The sequence below is a fragment of the Eurosta solidaginis genome, chromosome 3, assembly GCF_040869045.1.
Source record: "Eurosta solidaginis isolate ZX-2024a chromosome 3, ASM4086904v1, whole genome shotgun sequence".
NCBI lineage: Eukaryota > Metazoa > Arthropoda > Insecta > Diptera > Tephritidae > Eurosta > Eurosta solidaginis.
The window spans coordinates 168577723-168603114 of NC_090321.1; positions in this window are offsets into that span (position 1 = coordinate 168577723).

Below are 25392 nucleotides of genomic sequence, written 5' to 3' on the forward strand. Positions count from 1 at the left end.
CTAGAGTCACCCCTGGTCCACCTTTATGGCAATATCTCGAAAAGGCGTCCACCCATAGAACTAATGCCCACTCCCTTTTAAAATACTCATTAACACCTTTCATTTGATACCCATGTCGTACAAACAAATTCTAGAGTCACCCCTGGTGCACCTTTATGGCGATATCTCGAAAAAGCGTCCACCTATAGAACTAAGGCCCTCTCCCTTTTAAAATACTCACTAACACCTTTCGCTTGATACCCATATTGTATAAACGCATTCTAGAGTCATCCCTGGTCCACCTTTATGGCGATATCTCGAAAAGGGGTCCACCTATAAAACTAAGGCGCACTCCCTTTTAAAGTACTCATTAACACCTTTCATTTGATACCCATATCGTACAAACAAATTCTAGAGTCTCCCCTGGTCCACCTTTATGGTGATATCTCGAAAAGGCGTCCACCCATAGAACTAAGGCCCACTCCCTTTTAAAACAGTCATTAACACCTTTCTTTTGACACGCATATTGTACAAACGCATTCTAGAGTCACCCCTGGTCCACCTTTATAACGATATCCCGAAAAGGCGTCCACCTATAGAGCTAAGGCCCACTCCCTTTTAAAATACTCATTAACACCTTTCATTTGATACCCATGTCGTACAAACAAATTCTAGAGTCACCCCTGGTCCACCTTTATGGCGATATCTCGAAAAGGGGTCCACCTATAAAACTAAGGCGCACTCCCTTTTAAAATACTCATTAACACCTTTCATTTGATACCCATATCGTACAAACAAATTCTAGTGTGACCCCTGGTTCACCTTTATGGCGATATCTCGAAAAGCCGTTCGCCTATAGAACTAAGGCCCACTCCCTTTTAAAATACTCATTAACACTTTTCATTTGATACCCATATCGTACAAACAACACATTCCAGGGTTACCCTAGGTTCATTTTCCTACATGGTGATTTTCCCTTATTTTGTCTCCATAGCTCTCAACTGAGTATGTAATGTTCGGTTACACCCGAACTTAGCCTTCCTTACTTGTTTTCTGCTTAGTTAAATATTTCATTATTATTGCTTCGCTCTGAAACAATCCATTTTTCGTGCTACGTCTGTACTCCGAGCTCTGTTCTTGTTCCGGGTCGGAGCAATGGCAAAAACATTCCGGAGTAATATAGCACTTTCAATCACAGTTCTTAACTGAGCTTACTTTCTGTCGTACGTGGCGTATGAGTAACTTATTGTATTGTATTAAACACACATGCATACATAGTATGTACGTACCTAGTGTGCAAAATATGCGTTCATAGCGTTGGTACTACATAAATCATACACACACATATCTACGATGCATGTAGATGGATAAAATTGCACGTCCATGCAAGAACAATCTTTCAACAGAGTTGTTATATGGCTTATCTGCATATTCATAAGAGTAATACACATTTTCTGTTTCCTTGCCAGAACGTCTAATTAAAGAGTTAATCCTTTTGAAATACTACACTGAAACTTTTGATGAATAATATCAAAAACTATTTTCTTTAGCAAAGGCATAAGCACGTACATATTTAGAATGGATTCACAAACTAATAAGCATGCATATGTGTATGAGATAAAAACTGTTTGTGCGTGCAAATGCAATATCCGGTTAAAATGAATTTATGCTTTGTGTAGTTAATGCAATTTTGGTGTTATAATGTTTGACCTCTGCAAGGCTTCAGCATCATATTCAACAAATACCACAAAATATGAGACAATTGGCTAGTGCTATTACCGGAGCGTACCGGCAAAGGACCTTCGGGGAATATTTTTGCGATTATAACAACAACACGAGCACTAAAGGGATACCGTAAGCTAGACATACACATTTGTGAGGAAATAAAGAAAACAGCGTAAGTAATAATTTATATGAGGTAGGGAGGAATTAGATATAACGAAGTTTCTAGAATGTTAAAGGAACAGTCGACGGGCGAAATATATGCATATGCGTTTCACGGGTCTCTCATCAAACCTCCTGACCAGTTGGTTGACGATCGGCGTCCACAACAGAGGTAAAATACCCCGCCCTACAGCGTGCCCCTGGGCACTGATTTCGTGGCCTTATACAGCCCTTACTGTGAAGTAATCTTCCTGCAATGAAGCATACAGTCCGAACCATCTTGTTAGGGCTGGATGTGCTTAAGTGTACTTGAGACATTTTTCTGCCGATAAAATGTGTTAAGCTTATGGATCTTTGGGATGCAAATCTTCCCCGCCTATTGTAGGAAAACGACATGAGCTTTTCTCCAAGAGTTGGGTACACGATTCAGTCTTATGCATCCGTCGTATATTATTTTAAGCCATTCTACAATCGCTCTACTCGAGATTTGTAGCATGGCAGAAAATATGCCATCTGGGACCGGCGAAATAAACATAGAAAAAGTTGTTGCCGCCCATACGATCTTGGTATCAGTCACCATGTCCGGCACTACCCGCTCCGTTATCGAAGTGTGAGTGTTGTCTGCTGGCTTTTCTGCTCTATCTCTTAATGCGGGTCTTAACTACTACGTGATCCTTACCGTTTCTCTTTCTTTATGAGTCTTTTCATTAACTAGAACTTTCCTCAACCGAGCTGTTTCACTGGCGTACTAGATGTCTGCACAGACATTTTTCCAAAAGCTCTCTTCGCACTGTAGAGTTGGCGTTTGCAGATCCTCACAAGATTTCTATAATTTTTCCTGCACGCTCCGCTTTCGGTGACCTTTGCCTGCTTAAAAATTTCTTTTACCAGTCTTCTAAAAAGAGACACAGCTCCTTGCTCCGCCATGGCAGCTTTGCTTTTCCTTTTAATTTTCTTAGAGGGCATGCTTTGTTATTCGAACGTCTTTGATGGGAATTCATTGGACTCGTCCAGTTCCTTCACAATGGCAACCTCTTTGGATTATGCCAGTTTCTACAGGTTTCTGGATTTTGGTCTACTTCGTTTCCCTTCTCTACTTTAGGGGGATGTTGGTTGGAGAAGTATGATTTTGTAAGGACCTTCCAATCGGACCTTAATATATCACGTTCAGAGCTCAGTGTAATAGCGAAAACATTGCTGGATGTTAGACCAACATAAAAAGGGACACTATCTCTGTTGGATATCTGCATTTGGCGTTGCAATATGTAACAAAATAAAGACTCGCCTCTATCACTTGTATCTCCTAATCCCCACGCATTGTGCTACGCATTTGTAACCGCGCGTATAACCAACGGCCCTTCCTCTTCCATTAGCCTCTTGCACCTCCGGTGGAGTCTCCGCTGTATTCGCCATATAGCAGGATACCATGATAAATGTCTGCTTATTATTCTGCTCGAAGGCCACCATTAATTTTTCGGAGCACTTTTCTTTCGAAAACTCCAAGAGCCATCTCAACTTCTCTCGACACCGTCCATGATTCCGGACTTGTAGATAGTGATTTTTGTTCGCCGAGTAGCACTTAGTGGCAAGAGTTATTCTCCGTATTATTTCTAAGCTGACATTGTTTTTGCTGTTAATGCTGGTTCCCAAATAGACGAAAGTCTTCACAATCAACATTGGCGAGGCTGCCAAGGCGTGAATGCATCGATTCGTTCTTGAATGACAGCGAGTACATAGTCTTGTCCGTATTTACCGCTTGTCTCTATAGATAGACTTCATACCGCCTCAGACTCTATAAGTATATATAAAATGAAATGCTGTGCTTCAGTCCCACTAACTCTCAGAAAAGGCTTGATTTGATCATGTACACTACTTAAATTCACTTTATCTCCGTAATTATTAGTATAGTTTCCACATATGAGGGAATTTAGTTGGCAGAGGGAGGAGGCCTGGGAGTATTAGAGGTAATGGAAGTGGGGATGGGAATGGGGAAGGGATGGAACTTTGACTGGGGATGGGGCTGGGACTTGGCTGGGATGACTGGAAATAACGAATGGAGAAGAATTAGAAGATCAAGAGAAATGAAAACAGAAGCAAGAAGAAAGAGACTGAGAAACACATATAGTTAGACGAAGTCACAAATGACGATTGCTATTTTGTCAGACAGTTTTTTTTTTTGTGTGACAGTTTGCAAGATACGGTAGGTCTAACTTTTGATCTGGATACAGTCCTTTAGCCAGAATCGCTCTGTTACAGAATCCTGACCGTTTTGCTGCAACATTTTCTGCTTCAACTAGCAGAGGGCAACTTTTTATACTCAGTTGAGCAGAGCTCACAGAGTATATTAACTTTGATTGGATAACGGTTGGTTGTACAGGTATAAAGGAATCGAGATAGATATAGACTTCCATATATCAAAATCATCAGTATCAAAAAAAAATTGATTGAGCCATGTTCGTCCGTCCGTCCGTCTGCCCGTTAACAGGATAACTTTAGTAAATTTTGAGGTATATTGATGAAATTTGGTATGTAGGTTCCTGGGCACTCATCTCAGATCACTATTTAAAATGAACGATATCGGACAACAACCACGCCCACTTTTTCGATATCGAAAATTTCGAAAAACCGAAAAAGTGCGATAATTCATTACCAAAGACGGATAAAGCGATGAAACTTGGTAGGTGGGTTGAACTTATGACGCAGAATAGAAAATAAGTAAAATTTTGGACAATGGGCGTGGCACCGCCCACTTTTAAAAGAAGGTAATTTAGAAGTTTTGCAAGCTGTAATTTGGCAGTCGTTGAAGATATCATGATGAAATTTGGCAGGAACGTTACTCTTATTACTATATGTCTGCTTAATAAAAATTTGCAAAATCGGAGAACGCCCACTTTTTAAAAATTTTTTTTTTTTAATTCAGATTTTAAAAGAAAAGTTAATATCTTTACAGTATATAAGTATATTATGTCAACATTCAACTCCAGTAATGATATGTTGCAACAAAATACAAAAAAAAGAAAATTTCAAAATGGGCGTGGCTCCGCCCTTTTTCATTTAATTTGTCTAGGATACTTTTAATGCCATAAGTCGAACAAAAATTTACCAATCCTTGTGAAATTTGGTAGAGGCTTAGATTCTAGGACGATAACTGTTTTCTGTGAAAAAGGGCGAAATTGGTTGAAGCCACGCCCCGTCTGTCCTTCCGCTCGGCCGTTAACACAATAACTTGAGCAAAAATCGATATATCTTTACTAAACTCAGTTCACGTAATTATCTGAGCTCACTTTGTATTGGTGTAAAAAAATGGCCGAAATCCGACTATGACCACGCCCACTTTTTTGATATCGAAAATTACGAAAAATGAAAAAAATGCCATAATTATATACCAAATACGAAAAAAGGGATGAAACATGGTAATTGTATTGGTCTATTGACGCCAAATATAACTTTAGAAAAAAACTTGGCAAAATGGGTGTGACACCTACCATATTAAGTAGAAGAAAATGAAAAAGTTTTGCAGGGCGAAATCAAAAGCCCTTGGAATCTTGGAAGGAATACTGTTCGTGGTATTACATATATAAATAAATTAGCGGTCCCCGACAGATGATGTTCTGGATCACCCTGGTCCACATTTTGGTCGATATCTCGAAAACGCCTTCACATATAGAACTAAGGGCCACTCCCTTTTAAAACCCTCATTAGTACCTTTAATTTGATACCCATATCGTACAAAAAAATTCTAGAGTCACCCCTGGCCCACCTTTATGGCGATATCTCGAAAAGACATCCACCTATAGAACTAAGGCCCACTCCCTTTTAAAATACTCATTAACATCTTTCATTTGACACCCATATCGTACAAACAAATTCTAGAGTCACCCCTGGTCCACGTTTATGGCGATATCCCGAAAAGGCGTCCACCCATAGAACTAAGGCCCACCTCCTTTTAAAACACTTTCGTTTGATACCCATATTGTACAAACGCATTCTAGAGTCAACCCTGGTCCACTTTTATAACGATATTCCGAAAAGGCGTCCACCTATAGAACTAAGGCCCACTCCCTTTTAAAATACCCATTAACACCTTTCATTTGATACCCATATAGTACAAACAAATTCTAGAGTCACCCCTGGTCCACCTTTATGGCGATATCTTGAAAAGGCGTCCACCTATAGAACTAAGGCCCACGCCCTTTTAAAATACTCCTTAACACCTTTCATTTGATACCCATATCGTACAAACAAATTCTAGAGTCACCCCTGGTCCACCTTTATGGCGATATCTCGAAAAGGCGTCCACCTATAGAAATAAGGCCCACGCCCTTTTAAAATACTCATTAACACCTTTCATTTGATACCCATATTGTACAAACGCATTCTAGAGTCACCCCTGGTCCACGTTTATGGCGATATCCCGAAAAGAACTAAGGCCCACCTCCTTTTAAAACACTTATTAACACCTTTCGTTTGATACCCATATTGTACAAACGCATTCTAGAGTCAACCCTGCTCCACTTTTATAACGATATTCCGAAAAGGCGTCCACCTATAGAACTAAGGCCCACTCCCTTTTAAAATACCCATTAACACCTTTCATTTGATACCCATATAGTACAAACAAATTCTAGAGTCACCCTTGGTCCACCTTTATGGCGATATCTCGAAAAGGCGTCCACATATAGAACTAAGGCCCACGCCCTCTTAAAATACTCATTAACACCTTTCATTTGATACTCATATCGTACAAACAAATTCTAGAGTCACCCCTGGTCCATCTTTATGGCGATATCTCGAAAAGGCGTCCATCTATAGAACTTAGGCCCACGCCCTTTTAAAATACTCATTAATACCTTTTATTTGATACCCATATCGTACAAAATTAATTCTAGAGTCACCCCTGGTCCACCTTTATGGCGATATCCCTAAATGGCGTCCATCTATAGAACTATTGCCCACTTCCTCTTAAAATACCCTTTAATACCTTCCATTTGATACACATGTCATACAAACACATTCCAGGGTTACCCTAGGTTCTCTTTACAACATGGTGATTTTCCCTTACTTTGTCTCCACAGCTCTCAACTGTGTATGTAATGTTCGGTTACACCCGAACTTAGCCTTCCTTACTTGTTTAATATCGTCTGCTGTCCCCTTGTGGCAAAATAAAGTAGATAGTTATCAAAGTTCCAAATGGATGTCTATATGTAATATAACAATGGATTTCTCAATGTACAGATAAACTTCCCTTTAAAAATTTCTTTTAACACAAAAGTGCCTAAAGGTTACACACTTGAATTGATTCGACTTAACAAACTTTTAGCGGAAGCATTACATACTTGTCAAATATCTTCTTCAACCAAAACAGGAAGCTCACAAAACATATCCTCTATGTATACATATCGCACATATAAAGTCACCCATAAAATATACGAAAAGAACAAACGTCTGTGTTTATCACTTCCCGCGCAGTTTCTGATAGCTTGAGGGTAACAAATACGGTATGTATGTATAAATACGAAGACCTCTTGTGGGAAAATACAAAGCACTTTTTGTTTTTACTCAAAACCCTTTTTGTTTATGTTTTCAATTTATATTTATATGAGCTTGGTATTATTAAATGACAGCCTTAACATTTCCTTTTATTACCCAAAACCAAAATTTTCTGATTAGTCAAATAATAGAGCTCCTTGGAAAAATAAGGTATGTACCAAAACCTTAGAGCATGCAAAAATTACCCTTAATGTAATAACTAGTTTTTATACATATGTTGGTGTATAATGTGTAGTTATATGTTATGTCATATGTTAGTAAGTAGTAACATATACGTATCGTGGCGAATATTAGCATCACTATGCTGTTAGTAAATAATAACAAGAACAAAAAAAGCAAGCAATCACACTTATGTACATGTACACATTAACGCAAGCAGCCACACTTACGTACAAAGTCACGAAAATATTCCATACACATAACCAGCAGCTTGAAGCAGAGAGATTATTCCACATACATATATGTACATTAGGCCGGGTCGATTTGTGGGGAGGCAAAAAAATCGCCCATTGCTCTGTGAAAATCATATTCTAGGGATCAAAATAAGAAACTTTGCCGAAGGAACCATACCTCTAAAACGAATTCTGATGACCTTTTGGGTCGTAGAGGCAAATTTTGAAAAATCCCACTTTGAAATGCCTATGTTTTTTCTTTTTGGAGTTTATTTTTCTCTTAGAAATTTATTTAGTCAGAACATATGTAAATGAAAAAATTAATTTAACTTAGTAATAGAAAAGAAATTAAAAAAAATTATTAGAAATTAGCGTTTTTACAACCCTCTTTTAAAACCAAGGCATCACTGTGATGCATTTGCATGTCGTAAGCATAGTTGTGTGGGTTTTTTATTCAACCGTTTTAAAAAATGAAGGTATCACCGTGACACAATTGCAGATCGTAAAACTGCATGTGTTGTTTTTTTTAAGCCACAGCAGGTAGAATTGAAATTGCCCCTACCCAAAAGTTCGACCCAAAGGGGGGACATCAGAATTCGTTTTAGAGGTATGGTTCCCTCGGCAAAGTTTCTTATTTTGATCCCTAGAATACGATTTTCACAGAGCAATGAGCGATTTTTAAATCGACCCGCCCTAATGTACACATATACACACGCATATGGCTAGAAAAAAAGCATAAACTATTGATAAATAACCAAGCATGAGATACAACTGTTCTAGGACACATGTTCGTGGAAGCACTACTTCCAAAGTAGTCTAAATAAAGACAATTTTGCAATACTGAATATTGGAGTTATTTATTCGGCAGCACAAGGTGTATAATTATCAGGAACTCCCCAAAATTCTTTACAATACATACATGTCACATAATGCGATAGGATTTAGACTCAAATTAACTTTTATCAAAAAAAAAAAAATATTAATAATAATAATAAATACCCAAACCAAACAACTGCTACCCATCGGCCTTTTCGTTACCATCTATCCATTTATGACCGGGAACCCAGTACAGATATATGGTACGGCCTGAGCGAAGTTTTTCCAATGCTTCTTTGCATTCAAGGACACTTCTGCTGAAATACTGTGTGAGATTATTGCCTTAATTGATGCCTGATTATCAATATATATCTTGACGCGACTTCAGCTTAAGCACGCTTTGTGCAGATTGTTTGCTGTCTTCTTCATGGCTATAATTTCCGCCTGAAAGACGCTGCACAAATCTGTCAGCCAGTAGGATATACTTATTTCTGGAAATTGGAATCATTGGTATACACGTTTATAGTATGTTCTGCCATTTCTGCGCCCATGCGCCAAACCTCCGGCCCAATTGTGGCCCCAAGAACTCGTAAAGCCACATGCTTACGAATATCTGTAAGTATGTTTTCTTTGTTAAATTTTTGTTGATTTTATTGCATACTAGGTTAGGTTAGGTTGAACTGGCCGGTCCATGAGGACCTCACGTAGACTGATTGAGTCCGTAGTGTTACCAGGAGTTTGTTTTAAGGACCATACTGAAAAACCCTATCAAAAACCAGGACCTATGTTATAAAATAACTCCGTCCTCTTGGCAAATACTAGAAGCTTCCTTGTACTTAAGCCACTAGCTGCTTCTAGATTTGACAGCTGTATCACTCCCAACGGCTGGACTCTTAGCCTGGCAAGTGCAGGGCATGAGCACAAAACATGCTCCTTCAACCCGCACTTCCTACATCAACTATCACTTACCAAGCCTAATTTAAATGCATGTAACGGCAGAAGGCAGTGTCCATTCTGAGTCCGGTCAGAATACCTGTCATGAGTCTACAGTCCTCTTTTTTTAATGATAGAAGCAACTTTGTTAGTCTAAGGTTGCAAGACCTACCCATAATCTTCGACACTTTACAGCCCCGCGCTTGAACATACGCCTTTCCCGTTTGGTCGATCATGGGCACCTCTCGCCTTCGGTTAATCTCGCCGAGTCTAATTGGGACGCCTACGGAGCAAGCTTCAAGGGATGCGCCCTTTTTTGGTAGTTCTTTCGCTTTTTCATTCCCATCTATTCCCATATGCTCTGGGACCCAATATAGATGTATGCTTCTCCCTGTTCCGATTCTCTCCAGAGACTGCTTTCACTGTAACACGCATTTAGATGCTGTACTATGCGAGATTATTGCCTTAATTGCTGCTTGACTGTCAATATAAAAGTTAACACGGTTGCAGCTTAAGCTATTCTCTTCCAGGGTTTCTACTTCTTTGGTTACGGCTAATATTTCCGCTTGGAAAACGCTACAGTAACCCGGCATCCTGTAGGATCTGCTTATTTCCGCATCAGTACAGTATACCGCAGACCCTACTCATTCCACTACTTTGGAACCATCTGTGTACACATGAATCGCCTCGTCCGCCATTTGCGCACCCTTGCGCCAACCGTCCACCTCTATTGTGGCCTTAAAATCTCCCTCGAAGCGCAGATAGGGAATCATGTAGTATGTGCGTCTTGTGATTGATGACGCTATACTACTATGGCCATATTGTCGGCGCTCAACCTACCCCGAGGCACCGAGCCTGGTTGCAGTTGCTAATGCTATGTGCTTTGCTACCAGGTTTACAGGTGGAATGCGCAGAATGGCATACAGTGCAGCCTTCGGGGTTGTTTTCAGGGCTCCCGTAATGCTAAGCATCGATAGTCTGCATACCCCCTCTAATTTTTTTAGGTATGTTGTTTTTTGTGTGGCTTTCCACCAAACAATTTGCATACTCAATATTGAAAAGTGTGAACGGCATGTCTCAAAATTGGTTTTGAACTTTCAGATTCAAGTGACAAAAGCAATCGATTTTCTATCAAGAAGTTATCGATTTATTTTCAAAAATTTGCTATAGGAGTGTTACAAAATTGTTATCGGCTGCTATCTGTTTTTATCGAAAGTTATAAATTTATTATCAAAAGGTTATCGATTCGTTATCGAAAATTTATCAAACTGTTATAAGAAATTATCGATTTTTTATCGAAAAGTCAGATTTGTTATCTCGGTGCTACCAAATTCTTGTGGACGTGCTATTGACTTCTTTTAGCCAATAAAACAATAGGAAGCCGATGACTGTTAAAGGTATTTAAAACAGCAGTGTCGATGAATTCCGTTGTTTTTAAGTCGCTATTTTTCTCTTGCTCCCATTCTTCTTAAACTCAATTAATCAAGATGATTTGATGTTGAAATTGCAACGGAGCACAAATCCAAACTTATCTAGAAGATTGCGTGCAAGAATCCACTATTTAGTGAAATTTCATTTTTTATTATGGAGCATTCCACGGTTGGTAAAAGACAAATGCCAGGTAAAGGCACAAAAAGTTTCCTGAAATTAACATTCAGAGGTTATTGAGCTATTTAATATCAAGGTATTATAATATATGCTAATAAGATTTTTCATGCTTTTTTCATATTCATTTTTTTTAGATTTTTCTTTAAGGTCATAGCATATATGTAATACTCCTATATTGCTAATAGAAAATGCTCGCAATGTGTTTTGAATTCGAAATCAAAACGAGACAGCATATAAAATGTTTGCGATTGTAGCAGCATAAGTGTGACAAGAAAAAATTTAAATTTAGGTACATTCGATTATTGAATACAAAAACAAAAACGTTTGAACGGCAATATATCGGCACTCTGATGTTTGGGAATGTACCTAGCCTTTTGTAGCAATATAGGAGTATTACATATATGGGTCATAGTAATTTTAAGTTCTTCTTCATCCTTTTGAGGTGTGATATATTTAAAATAAAAAATAAAACTCTTCAAAAAGTTTACTGTTTTTCAGGAAATGCTCGTTACACAGAAAAAATTATCAAATTCTTCTTCTTGAGTTGAAAGGATATTCTTCATTCATTCATATCTTATTTGACAATATTGGCACAAAATTGCTGAGGTTTTACAAGCACACCTACACGAAATAGGAAAATGAAAATTAAGTTGTTGTAATAACTTTTGTATTTGTGCAATTCGTGTTAAAACTGCTTACATTTGTACGAATGTTTGTATGTAACAGAAGAAATGATTTTTCAACAATGATAGTGATCAGTTGGCATCGTAAATGAAATGGAATGACTAGACTTTTTTGCTAAAACCAATAAAACACAAATTTATTATTTGTTTGCATGTCTTTATATGCGGAAAATTCGGTGAAAGTTTTATTTTCTTAGGTTATTTTCGTGATACTTGCTTACACTTAACATTTAAAGCCGCATATTTCCATTTTATTGCAGAAAAAAAACAAAATTCCACTTCGAGTGATTCAGCAACATCGAATACCGAACCAAAAACCAACATTCATTTCTATTTTGGTATTTATTTATATCTACATTCCGGTCTATGTTTTTGTTTTCCTTTGTACTGTGTGCGACCTCCATCCAGTAACTGCTACAACAACAACCTCCACCCACTTGCTGACCATTTTGGGTTTATCGCTGTTTCTATAACACATTTAACATAACATAACCTAACATAAACATACAAACACGTGTGCACGGGGAACAAGGTAATAATTATGATAGTAATTTCTGCCTGTTCCTTTTATGGCTTTCGTTTAATCTAACACAATAAAAAAAGCAATGTAATTTCTAAGCCAATAAAAACAAAGTAAATGTGTTGGTTTTGTTGTTTACATGGATTTGCTTAAGCTTTAGTTGGGTGCAACAATTATAAATTGTCTGCTTCACTTCCATCCAGTATGTAATCTTGAATTCAATACCCAAAGTTCCCATTTAACTTCCTATTTTGATGTTGGCTCAATCTTTTCTTGATATTTCACCATCCTTTGTGTATTGAAGTTCTTATCCTTTTCCAACTTCAACTATTTATTTTTCAAATGTAATCCTTTTACATCCTTTTAAAAAAAACCGCTGGTAAGGTACCCAAAATACATCACAAAATTCTCTAAGGTTTGATAAAATAGAAATTCCCAATTTGATTAGCAGCGTTCTTTATTATCTGAAGCTAAACCACTTCTCGTGCGTGCATTCAGGCGCATCCTAACGGCATTAACATCATCCGCCAAAACACCCGCACCCTGGGTTCTGTTTAGTTCAATCCAAGGACCCATTTTAATAGTTATTTAATTTTTTTTTTAAGTCGAAAAAGTCCGGGTTGAAAATTGCCCTAGTTTAAAGTTTATGTGATCCTTGGAATACCCATAGCATTTACGTGACGAATCATGCATCCTTTTTATTGTTTGCACTGTTTAAAAAAAAATCCAGAAATAAAAGTAAAAATTTGCCCTTTTATTTTTAAAGGACAAATAAAAGTCCAGCTGCATAACTTTGGAACGGCACATCCAAATGAAATGAGTTTTTTACTAACGATTCTTCTAAATATCCGCATTTGAAACCTAAAGGGACACTTCAAAACTTTTATTACTAATATTCAAAATTTGTCACAGAAAATCGTTACCAATATAATTTTTATACTCAGTTCAGCAGAGCTCACAGAGTATATTAAGTTTGATTGGATAACGGTTGGTTGTACAGGTATAAACGAATCGAGATAGATATAGACTTCCATATATCAAAATCATCAGGATCGAAAAAAAAAATTTGATTGAGCCATGTCCGTCCGTCCGTCCGTCTCTTAACACGATAACTTGAGTAAATTTTGAGGTATCTTGATGAAATTTGGTATGTAGGTTCCTGAGCACTCATCTCAGATCGCTATTTAAAATGAACGATATCGGACTATAACCACGCCCACTTTTTCGATATCGAAAATTTCGAAAAACCGAAAAAGTGCAATAATTCATTACCAAAGACAGATAAAGCGATGAAACTTGGTAGGTGGGTTGAACTTATGACGCAGAATAGAAAATTAGTAAAATTTTGGACAACGGGCGTGGCACCGCCCACTTTTAAAAGAAGGTAATTTACAAATTTTACAAGCTGTAATTTGGAAGTCGTTGAAGATATCATGATGAAGTTTGGCATGCACGTTACTCCTATTACTATATGTACGCTTAATAAAAATTAGCAAAATCGGAGAAGGACCACGCCCACTTTAAAAAAAAATTTTTTTTTTTAAGTAAAATTTTAACAAAAAATTTAATATCTTTACAGTATATAAGTAAATTATGTCAACATTCAACTCCAGTAATGATATGGTGCAACAAAATACAAAAATAAAATAAAATTTCAAAATGGGCGTGGCTCCGCCCTTTTTCATTTGATTTGTCTAGGATACATTTAATGCCTTAAGTCGAACAAATTTTTACCAATCCTTTTGAAATTTGGTAGGGGCATATATTTTATGACGTTAACTGTTTTCTGTGAAAGTGGGCGAAATCGGTTGAAGCCACGCCCAGTTTTTATACACAGTCCTGTCCTTCCGCATGGTCCTTAACACGACAACTTGAGCAAAAAGCGACATATCTTTACTGAACTTAGTTCACGTACTTATCTGAACTCACTTTATCTTGGTATATAAAACAAGTAAGGAAGGCTAAGTTCGGGTGTAACCGAACATTACATACTCAGTTGAGAGCTATGGAGACAAAATAAGGAAAATCACCATGTAGGAAAATGAACCTAGGGTAACCCTGGAATGTGGTTGTATGACATGTGTATCAAATGGAAGGTATTAAAGAGTATTTTAAGAGAGAGTAGGCCATAGTTCTATGGATGGACGCCATTTAGGGATATCGCCATAAAGGTGGACCAGGGCTGACTCTAGAATGTGTTTGTACGATATGGGTATCAAATGAAAGGTGATAATGAGTATTTTAAAAGGAAATGGGCTTTAGTTCTATAGGTGAACGCCTTTTCGAGAAATCCCCATAAAGGTGGACCAGGGGTGACTCTAGAATATGTTTGTACGATATGGGTATCAAATGAAAGCTGTTAATGAGTATTTTGAAAAGGAGTGATCCTTAGTTCCCTAGGTGGACGCCGCTTCGAGATATCGCCATAAAGGTGGACCAGGGGTGTCTCTAGTTGTACGATATGGGAATCAAATGAAAGGTGTTACTGAGCGTTTTAAGGGGGAGTGGGCATTAGGTCTATAGGTGGACGCCTTTTCGAAATGTCGCCATTAGGGTGGGCCAGGGGTGACTCTAGAATGTGTTTGTACGATATGGGTATCAAACGAAAGGTGTTACTGAGCATTTTAAGAGGGAGTGGGCATTAGGTCCATAGGTGGACGCCTTTTCGAGATATCGCCATTAGGGTGGGCCAGGGGTGACTCTGGAATGTGTTTGTACGATATGGGTATCAAATGAGAGGTGGTAATGAGTATTTTAAAAGGGAATAATCCTTAGTTCTATAGGTGGACGCCTTTTCGAGATATCGCCATTAGGGTGGGCCTGGGGTGACTCTAGAATGTTTGTACGATATGGGTATCAAACGAAAGGTGTTACTGAGCATTTTAAGAGGGAGTGGGCATTAGGTCTATAGGTGGACGCTTTTTCGAGATATCGCCATTAGGGTGGGCCAGGGGTGACTCTAGAACGTTTGTCCGATATGGGTATCAAAGGAAAGGTGTTACTGAGCATTTTAAGAGGGAGTGGACATTTGGTCTGTAGGTGGACGCCTTTTCGAGATATCGCCTTTAGGGTGGGCCAGGGGTGACTCTAGAATGTTTTTACGATATGGGTATCAAACGAAAGGTGTTACTGAGCATCTTAAGAGGGAGTGGGCATTAGGTCTATAGGTGCACGCCTTTTCGAGATATCGCCATTAGGGTGGGCCAGGGTTGACTCTAGAATGTGTTTGTACGATATGGATATCAAATTAAAGGTATTAATGAGGGTTTTAAAAGCAAGTGGCCGTTAGATGTATATGTGAAGGCGTTCTCGCGATATCGACCAAATGTGGATCAGGTGATCCTGAAAATCATCTGTCGGGTACTGATAATTTATTTATATATTCAATAACACTAACAGTATTCCTGCCAAGATTCCAAGGGCTGTTGTTTTCGCCTTGTAGAACTTTTACATTTTCTTCTACTTAATATGGTAGGTGTCACACCCATTTTACAAAGTTTTTTCCAAAGTTATATTTTGCGTCAATAAACCAATCCAGTTACCATGTTTCATCCCTTTTTTCGTATTTGGTATAGAATTATGGCATTTTTTTAATTTTTCGTAATTTTCGATATCGATAAAGTGGGCGTGGTTATGGTCGGATTTCGGCCATTTTTTATACCAAGATAAAGTGAGTTCAGATAAGTACGTGGGCTAAGTTTAGTAAAGATATATCGGTTTTTGCTCAAGTTATTGTGTTAACGGCCGAGCGGAAGGACAGACGGTGGACTGTGTATAAAAACTGGGCGTGGCTTCCACCGATTTCGCCCATTTTCACAGAGAACAGTTAACGTCATAGAATCTATGCTCCTACCAAATTTCAAAAGGATTGGTAAATTTTTGTTCGACTTATGGCATTAAAAGTATTCTAGACACACTAAATGAAAATGGGCGTAGCCACGCCCATTTTGAAATTTTCTTTTATTTTTGTATTTTGTTGCATCATATCATTACTGCAGTTGAATTTTGACTTAATTTACTTATATACAGTAAAGATATTAAATTTTTTGTTAAAATTTGAATAAAAAAAAAAAATTGTTTAAAAAGTGGGCGTGTTCTTCATCCAATTTTGCTAATTTTTATTTAGCACATATATAGTAATAGTAGTAACGTTCCTGCCAAATTTCATCATGATATCTTCAACCACTGCCAAATTACATCTTGCAAAACTTTTAAATTACCTTCTTGTAAAAGTGGGCGGTGCCACGCCCATTGTCCAAAATCTTACTAATTTTCTATTCTGCGTCATAACGTCAACCCATCTACCAAGTTCATCGCTTTAACCGCCTTTGGCAATGAATTATCGCATTTTTTCGGTTTTTCGAAATTTTCGATATCGAAAAAGTGGGCGTGGTTATAGTCCGATATCGTTCATTTTAAATAGCGATCTGAGATGAGTGCTCAGGAACCGACATACCAAATTTCATCAAGATACCTCAAAATTTACTCAAGTTATCGTGTTAACGGACGGACGGACGGACGGACGGACGGACATGGCTCAATCAAATTTTTTTGGATCCTGATTATTTTGATATATGGAAGTCTATATCTATCTCGATTCCTTTATATATGTACAACCAACCGTTATCCAATCAAACTTAATATACTCTGTGAGCTCTGCTCAACTGAGTATAATTAACGAAATCCGACTGTGACCACGCCCACTTTTTCGATACCGAAAATTACGAAAAATGAAAAAAAATGCCATAACTCTATACCAAATACCAAAAAAGGGATGAAACATGGTAATTGGATTGGTTTATTGACGCGAAATATAACTTTAGAAAAAACTTTGTAAAATGGCTGTAACACCTACCATATTAAGTAGAAGGAAAAAGTTCTGCAGTGCGAAATAAAAAACCCTTGAAATCTTGGCAGGTATTACATATATAAATAAATTAGCGGTATCCAACAGATGATGTTCTGGGTCACCTTGGTCCACATTTTGGTCGATATCTGGAAAACGCCTTCACATATACAACTACCACCACTCCCTTTTAAAACTCTCATTAATACCTTTAATTTGATACCAATATCGTACAAACACATTCTAGAGTCACCCCTGGTCCACCTTTATAGCGATATCTCGAAAAGGCGACCACCTATAGAACGAAGACCCACTCCCTTTTAAAAATACTCATTAACACCTTTCATTTGATACCCATATCGTACAAACATATTCTAGAGTCACCCCTGGTCCACCTTTATAGCGATATCTCGAAAAGGCGACCACCTATACAACTTCCACCACTCCCTTTTAAAACCCCCATTAATACATTTAATTTGATACCGGTATTGTACAAACAAATTCTAGGGTCACCCCTGGTCCACCTTTATGGCGATATCTCGAAACGGCGTCCACCTATGGAACTAAGGATTACTCCCTTTTAAAATACTCATTAACACCTTTCATTTGATACCCATATCATGCAAACAAATTCTAGGGTCAACCCTGATCCACCTTTATGGCGATATCCCTAAATGGCGTCCACCTGTAGAACTATGGCCCACTCCCTCATAAAATGCTCTTTAGTGCCTTTCATTTGATAGACATGTCATACAAAGACATTCCAGGGTTTCCCTCGGTTCATTTTCCTACATGGTTATTTTCCCTTATGTTGTCACCATAGCTCTCAACTGAGTATGTAATGTTCGGTTACACCCGAACTTAACCTTCTTTATTTGTTATAATTTACAATAGTTTTTCCGCCATGAAGTTTGATCCTAATGAGGCGTTCCCTTGAAATTTGATACACCACTTTTTGTTGAAACAAGAAGGACTCTGTGTGAAAAAAACTCGTCTCATTTGGATCAGCTGTTCCCTTATGACCCCTGAACATCATCTGCAAAGTGAGACAAAAGAGCCCAACATTAAAGAGCATAGAGAAATGCTAAGCAATTTCGCGAAAATGTCACAAACCGGGACATCCTAGCAAACTACTACTTGATTCAGCCCCGCCTCCAAGAGGGATAAGGAAACATCTTTTTTCCATATCATATCTGTATATAAATACACCACACACAAATTTTTCAACTCCTTCTTTGAACGCAACATTTGGCCAATTTGCATGAAATATGCACCAGGAAATATCATAGGGTTTTTTAGTGAAAAAATTTTGGCATGTAGCCGCGTGGCATCTGGCTCTAAATAAAAAATTCTTAATCTCTGAGGGCAGATGTACAACATTGATATTGTATCAGGGGAGGAGTTGGAAAAGGGCGTGTGTCATATCCTATTCTAATTTGATTTATATATCGTCTATCTGGTGTATCGATTTAGTCATATTCCTCGATCTTAGCATAGCTGGTAATATTGATAAAATGAAAGTTTTAATGAAAGTTGGGATATACTGAAAAGAGGAGTGTGGCAACTACCTAACAAATTCATAGCTCCAATTTTGTATAATCTGGGTATTCGCTGTATATTGATAGTATGTGAAGTCGTTCAAAAGAAAGAGTGGAGTCATAGAACTCTATTATTATATCGTCGGCTTTGAGTGTAAACAATCTAAGTAACATTTTTTCCAAAAATAATTTTTTGATGCAGTTTGATAGAGCATCATCCAGGCGAAACAGTAACCTTAAATATTAGCGCTACACAAAGTAAAAAACCTTCTTATAAGACGAGTTTACTTCATATCCTTTCCATGATGTCTGTTGTGCAACAGTTTTTTATGTCGGCTAGTAGGTTAACACTCTAAACCGACAATATATTTTTATACATAGTCGAAAATATACTTCAATTTCATTTGTGTTTGGTCCATTCGCAAGGCTTACCCTATTTTAATAAGTTATTCCCTGATTTCAATACAATACCATCATAAGTGCGTAGGTTAAAAATTTCGTACAAAGAGCTGAAAATTCTAAATAAGGCCTGGCTGGTGGATTTAGGTTTGAAGCTACTCTGTATAAATACCGTGGTATACAAAGGAGTATAAATTTAGCAAAAGGAGCTATGGCTTATTTCAAATAAATCGATATTTGTATGTGCACAGAATTTCTATTGAAGTAGTAGTAAGTAAGACCAACTGAACCTTTATCAGGTTATGCTACGCCTCACATTTTTATAAATTTCACTCGCCCAACGCTTTTATTTAATTGTCTGATCAACGCCCTAGATTGATAAGGAGTGTGACGACTAGTACCTAGGACCTACCTAATTATTTTCTAGCTCTTCGTATTATTAATACTTAATGTATGTAAGTATTGTTTTCAATAAAATCGGTTAACTTAAACATTTTTTTAAAATTATTTTATTTTCAAGTTTCTAGTTTTTATTTAATTGCCTATTATTTCTTATTCTATTTAGTTCATTTAGTGGCTCTTTCCCAACAATTTGTTGTAATCTAAGTCCTCAATACATAATCCTTCGTATGCTTGTCCCTCCTCGAACTCCAAAATATTTTGATGTCACTTCTACCGGACTGTGTGTAATATGAGCCAAATCGGACCACAAATACGAGTATTTTCAATATCTTGATCCTTGCCGCACCTAGCGGGATTTTTTTTCATAAAGCGATTTCTATTTCTGTATATAATATTTGTTCCAAATATGAGCCTAATCGGAGCATAAATACGATTTTTTGAATATCTCGATCCTTGCGCCACCTAGCGGCGTCTTTTTCATAGGTCGCTTTCTATTCATGTACATATTAGGTTTTCCAAATATGAGCCCAATCGGGCCACAAATACGATTTTTTGAAGTATTTCGATCCATGCGCCACCTATCGGAGTTTTTTTTATCTTATTATTGCATTGTCATTGGGTTCTGAACTATATTTCAAGTTTCAAGCTTGTAGCTTATGGGGAAGTTACTAAAATTTTAATTACAAAATTCGTTCACAACGGCCTGTCAAATCAAGCTAAATAAAACCGTTTAAAAACTACCGTAGCTCATCAGATTTGAAAACCAAATACTTGGGCAATTCACAATTCAAGTAAAATTTTAAGAGTTGTGTTGTTTCCATTGTTTCCAATAAAAATTTGATAAAGGCGCAGTACATACGGTGGAGAGTGAACCATGTGAGTTGCCTAAATATAAGCCTATCTTTTTAATATTCGAATTATCGAACAGTATTAGTTTTGCCCCACCCGGGACGAAAAAGTCAACAATTGTTATTCTAAATTTCTTAAGTCATTCTTTTATTTTATGTTTGTTATACATTATAAGAAACTCGTTTTAAATGTACCCAGCAATTCATTTTTGACTTCTTTGAAGTTAGATTATTGAACAAAGAAATTTGTCTCACACGTGACAACCACCCATAAACCGTTGTTAAAAATGAGTACGTATTGCTAATACGCCTTAAAATCTTAATAGAGGTGTCAACTGATTACGTCCATCAGACATTTTAATCATTATACGATATATATGAAGTATGTTCCTTCATGACCCTTGAATCTGAGTCAAAGCCCTAAAAGGTTTATTGTTTATTGTTATCTAATCTACGAGTGGGATATGTTCGAATTAAAAGCAATCAATGAACTTGTTTATATTAAATAGAGTATTACACTTTGGTGTGATGGTAGCGTGCTCCGCCTATCACACCGTATGCCCTGGGTTCAACTCCCGGGCAAAGCAACATCAAAATTTTAGAAATAAGGTTTTTCAATTAGAAGAAAATTTTTCTAAGCGGGGTCGCCCCTCGGCAGTGTTTGGCAAGCGCTCCGGGTGTATTTCTGCCATGAAAAGCTCTCAGTGAAAACTCATCTGCCTTGAAGATGCCGTTCGGAGTCGGCATAAAACATGTAGGTCCCCTCCGGCCAATTTGTAGGGAAAATCAAGAGGAGCACGACGCAAATTGGAAGAGAGGCTCGGCCTTAGATCTCTTCGGAGGTTATCGCGCCTTACATTTATTTATTTATTACACTTTTGTCCCACCCGTGAAAATGATAAAACTACAAATATGAAATGTTGCGTACAAGTGTTTAACCCTTAACGATGGTGGCTCAAATATAAAAAACAAAAATTCTTCATCAAAGCAAGTTCTGCTGGAGGGAAACAAACTTCTTAAAAGATCACCAAGTACTTCTTTTTCTAGATGGCAGATAAGAGTCCTTACTCAAAAAACTGTCTAAAGAGTGTTTGCCTTTTACCTAAAACCTATCTTTTACGATAGCAACAAACAAAGTTATCAGTCTTATTATCATATTTTTGCAAGATTTACTTTAAGTTTGCAAAATCTGTAGAGTTTCGAATACACTTTCAAAATCTGGAGTTAGGGACTAAAAAAGTTTGTTTGAAGGGCCTTAGATTTCAAAATCTATGATTTCGCCCTCAGAAGATGAATAATTATTTTTGCTACACTCATAAATATTTTTTATGTTCATTAATTTTAAGAGATCGTTGTTTATTTCAAAGTTATGACAGCATTTTTTCAGCCATTTAAGACCACTTCTTATTGTCAGAAGCGAATTCAACATAACTAAACTCATTCTGTTTCTGTTTCTGCATTACTTAGTGGCAGAACAAAATTGACAAGCTTTTGAAATTATACTGTTTAACATCAAACCAAAAACGTAATATTAAGTCACATTTTCCAATTTTGGAGATAGATATTTTTCCACTTCACTTTTTTTTTTTCATTTGTGAAATATGAAAACCTTTGCAGTTTTACTATTCTCAATGTGTTTTCAACCGAAAAGAAATCTATTTTGCTAAGCGTTTCTATAGTGTGCGGCAAGCGTTGCCTTAATTACTCTATTAATTTAATTATAAAGTCGCGACATATATTATGTATCTTTCTTTCAATGAATTCGTCTATACATTTACTTTATTTTTTAATTCGTATATATTCTTCAAAGGTATAACTAAAATAAGGTACGGGAGACAAAAATTTATTATAATCTGAAGTTTGAGAGTCCAAACTCTTAGAAGGTGAAACTATGCTGTTGCACAAGCTGGAAAGCAAATATACCACCTGATGACACAGTTTATCGACTAAAGTTTTTGTTATCAGTTGAGTACCGAGTTGCCTCATCATACACGCGCTCACGACGAAAGTTTTTATAATGCTAAATTCACATCAAGGTAATTGCTTACATTTTTTTCGACCCAGTCTAATGTGTATTAAAGGTGAGAACATTGCCATACGTCACACCCAATGTATTTAGGTGGCAGACAGCCGGCTGTGTTATGCCTTTGACGTGGATTTTTAGTTTTCGTTCTATTGGTCTGCCCATGTTGTCAACTCTACAGTTGCCTGGCTATCATTCATCATTTGCAGCTTTGTCAGGTTGAGTGACCCTAGCGCAGTCCTGTGGTGGGTCTTGTGTTGGTTAAGTCCGCAATTAGTCGGACTGTTTATGACACTCAGCTTAATGGTGGTGATATGCATTGTACATGAGTTCAATGCTGATGATTAGCTAGCCGATGATTTGCGTTGTATCTTCACCTTTGCCTTGTTATCATATTATCAGGTAAAGGGTTTTTGGGGTAGACAAATTGTAGCAATTTACTACATATATAACTTGTTAAACAGACATATTATAGTTCGTTCCATAAGCTTTCTCTTTGAAAACTGCTAGCAACTCGCAGACAAAACAAACTTATATACATACATTTTGGAAGTTTAGTGCAAATTTATTTAATTTTTATACTAGAAATACATACATATACAATTATAAAGGTACATTGATTCCATCCATATTCATTTATGTATATACATTGTCTTACCTAAATATATCCTTATATGCTACATTCTTAATTATAGCTAGTTTAGAAGAAGTTAAGTTAACTCATTGCAAGAAATCGCTTAGGCGAGTATAAGAAATTTGGTCTTCTTAAGGGTCGTCTACTTCATTTTTTCATTATAAATTTATATGTTTTACACAATTTATAAAAGCAAAATATTGTAATATTAGTTTAAGGGAAAAGAAGGTAAGATCAAGGTGACGTGAATACCTCAATTGATTCAAGCTACTAAATATAAATAAACAAGCCTTAAAAGGTCATATGCTTTAAGGGCTAATTAATGATAACCATAACCAGATAAAACAGCTGATCGAACCTACCTTATGTAAATCAATGTGGTCGATTAATGGGGTCCTACCATAACGCTAACACCATATCCATATCATAGCCAAACAATTGGTTTTTGTTTCTCGCCATATCCATAACCTAAAAATTTTTGAGTTGGTGAATTTATTAACTTTTTGTATATTTTATTTATTGTTTTGGATACGTTTTGACTAAGAGACTTATTTTTTGTGGAATATGTTTGTAATTTTTTGCGTTTTCTTCATTTTTATGAAATTTTCACGATTTTTAGGTTAAGGTAGCATTAATCGATCACATTGGAGATGGTTATGGATATGGGTATGGTTACGACTATGGCGTTAGGGTTAAGGAAGTTTAATTTGGCCTTTAGATACCATCAAATTTCCATAAATAAATTCATAATGTAGATAAATAATTGAACGTTAATTGAATAAGCTCAACATATATTTTAACCAATTCTAATTTAAACCTTAAATTAAACGAACTGACTTGGTTGATCGAAGTGCGCGACCAAAGTTTTTTAATTAAAGTATTAAAATATAATAAATTAATTTTTCTGAATAAAAGATATTTACAGATGTAAGTATATGCATGCGACTGAAGCGATAGAAGCATACCATTTCTAGTATATATCAAAACAGAGTCAGGTATTTTCTGAAAGTGCAATTCTAAAGTGCTATGTAGGTCTAAAAAATTTGCAAATAACCACGTCAAAGTTTGAAACTTATGTTTGGAGGGTTTCGGAACATCCTTTTTTAATATGCCAGAAATTATTTTTATATTCAGCTGAGTAAAGCTCATATAATATTTTTATATATTATTTTTAATATTAATTTTATTTGCGTAACAGTAGTTCGCAACGGAATTAAATAATCGAGATAACTATAGAAGTTCATATATCAAAATTATCAGGGTAAAAAAAGAAATTCAGTAAGCCTTTCTGTCCGTCCGTCAAGACGATAACTTAATTAAATTTTGAGATATTTGAATAAAATATTGTATTTAAGTTCGCTGCCACTCATCTCCCATCACTATTTATTATCAGAAAAATCGGACGATAACCGCGCCCACATTTTATATACATGCATAAAACTTTGAAAAACATAAAGTATGTGAATATTCGTAAATAAAGGACCTAAACTAACCAAAGTTCATTTGTAGGCTTTCAGGTCGATTATCAATTAAAATATTTGGAAATTTTCGAAAAGGCGTGTGGTATATTTCATCTAGAAGGTTCGATGTGGCCATATTAAATCGTTTCCGCGATGGTCGGTGGGAATAAAACCCTAATAGCCATTCTATTTTACTTCTCAAATGCCGTTATAAATGAAAAGCTCGATAACCTTCGAAGAGCTTTTGGGCCGAGCTTCTGTTTCAATTTGTGTCCTGCTTCTTTTAATTTTTCCTACAAATTGGCGGGACAGGACCTACTTATTTTATACCGACTTCGAACGGCATCTGGAAGGCAGATGAGTTTTCACTGATATCTTTTGACGACAGAAAAATACGTGAAAAACCTTGTTTCTTAAATTTTGATGTTGTTTTGCCCGGGGCGTGAACCCAGGATCTTCGGTGTGGTAGGCGGAACACGCTTGTTAATACTTGGCGCGATTTATCTTCAAGGAGATAAAGGCTGATTTTCTCTTCCAATTTTCGTCGGCCTTCTTTCTTAGTTTTTACTACAAATTAATGAAACGAGACCCATAAGTTATGTGCCGACTCCGAAAGGCAGCTGCAAGGCAGATAAATTTTAACTGAAACGCTTTTTATGGCAGAAATATACTCGTAGTATTTGTCAAACGACTGCCGCGACCCCGCCTAGAGACAAAAATTCGATATTTCTTTGCCCAGACTTGATTCCAAGACCTTAAATTTATATCAATGATTTCTAACTCTTAAAATATTATGACAAGAATAGATGCGAAAGAATTAATATTCTATTTGTATATGTTTTACCCGGAAGAATAGGCACAGATATAAGTTCAAACT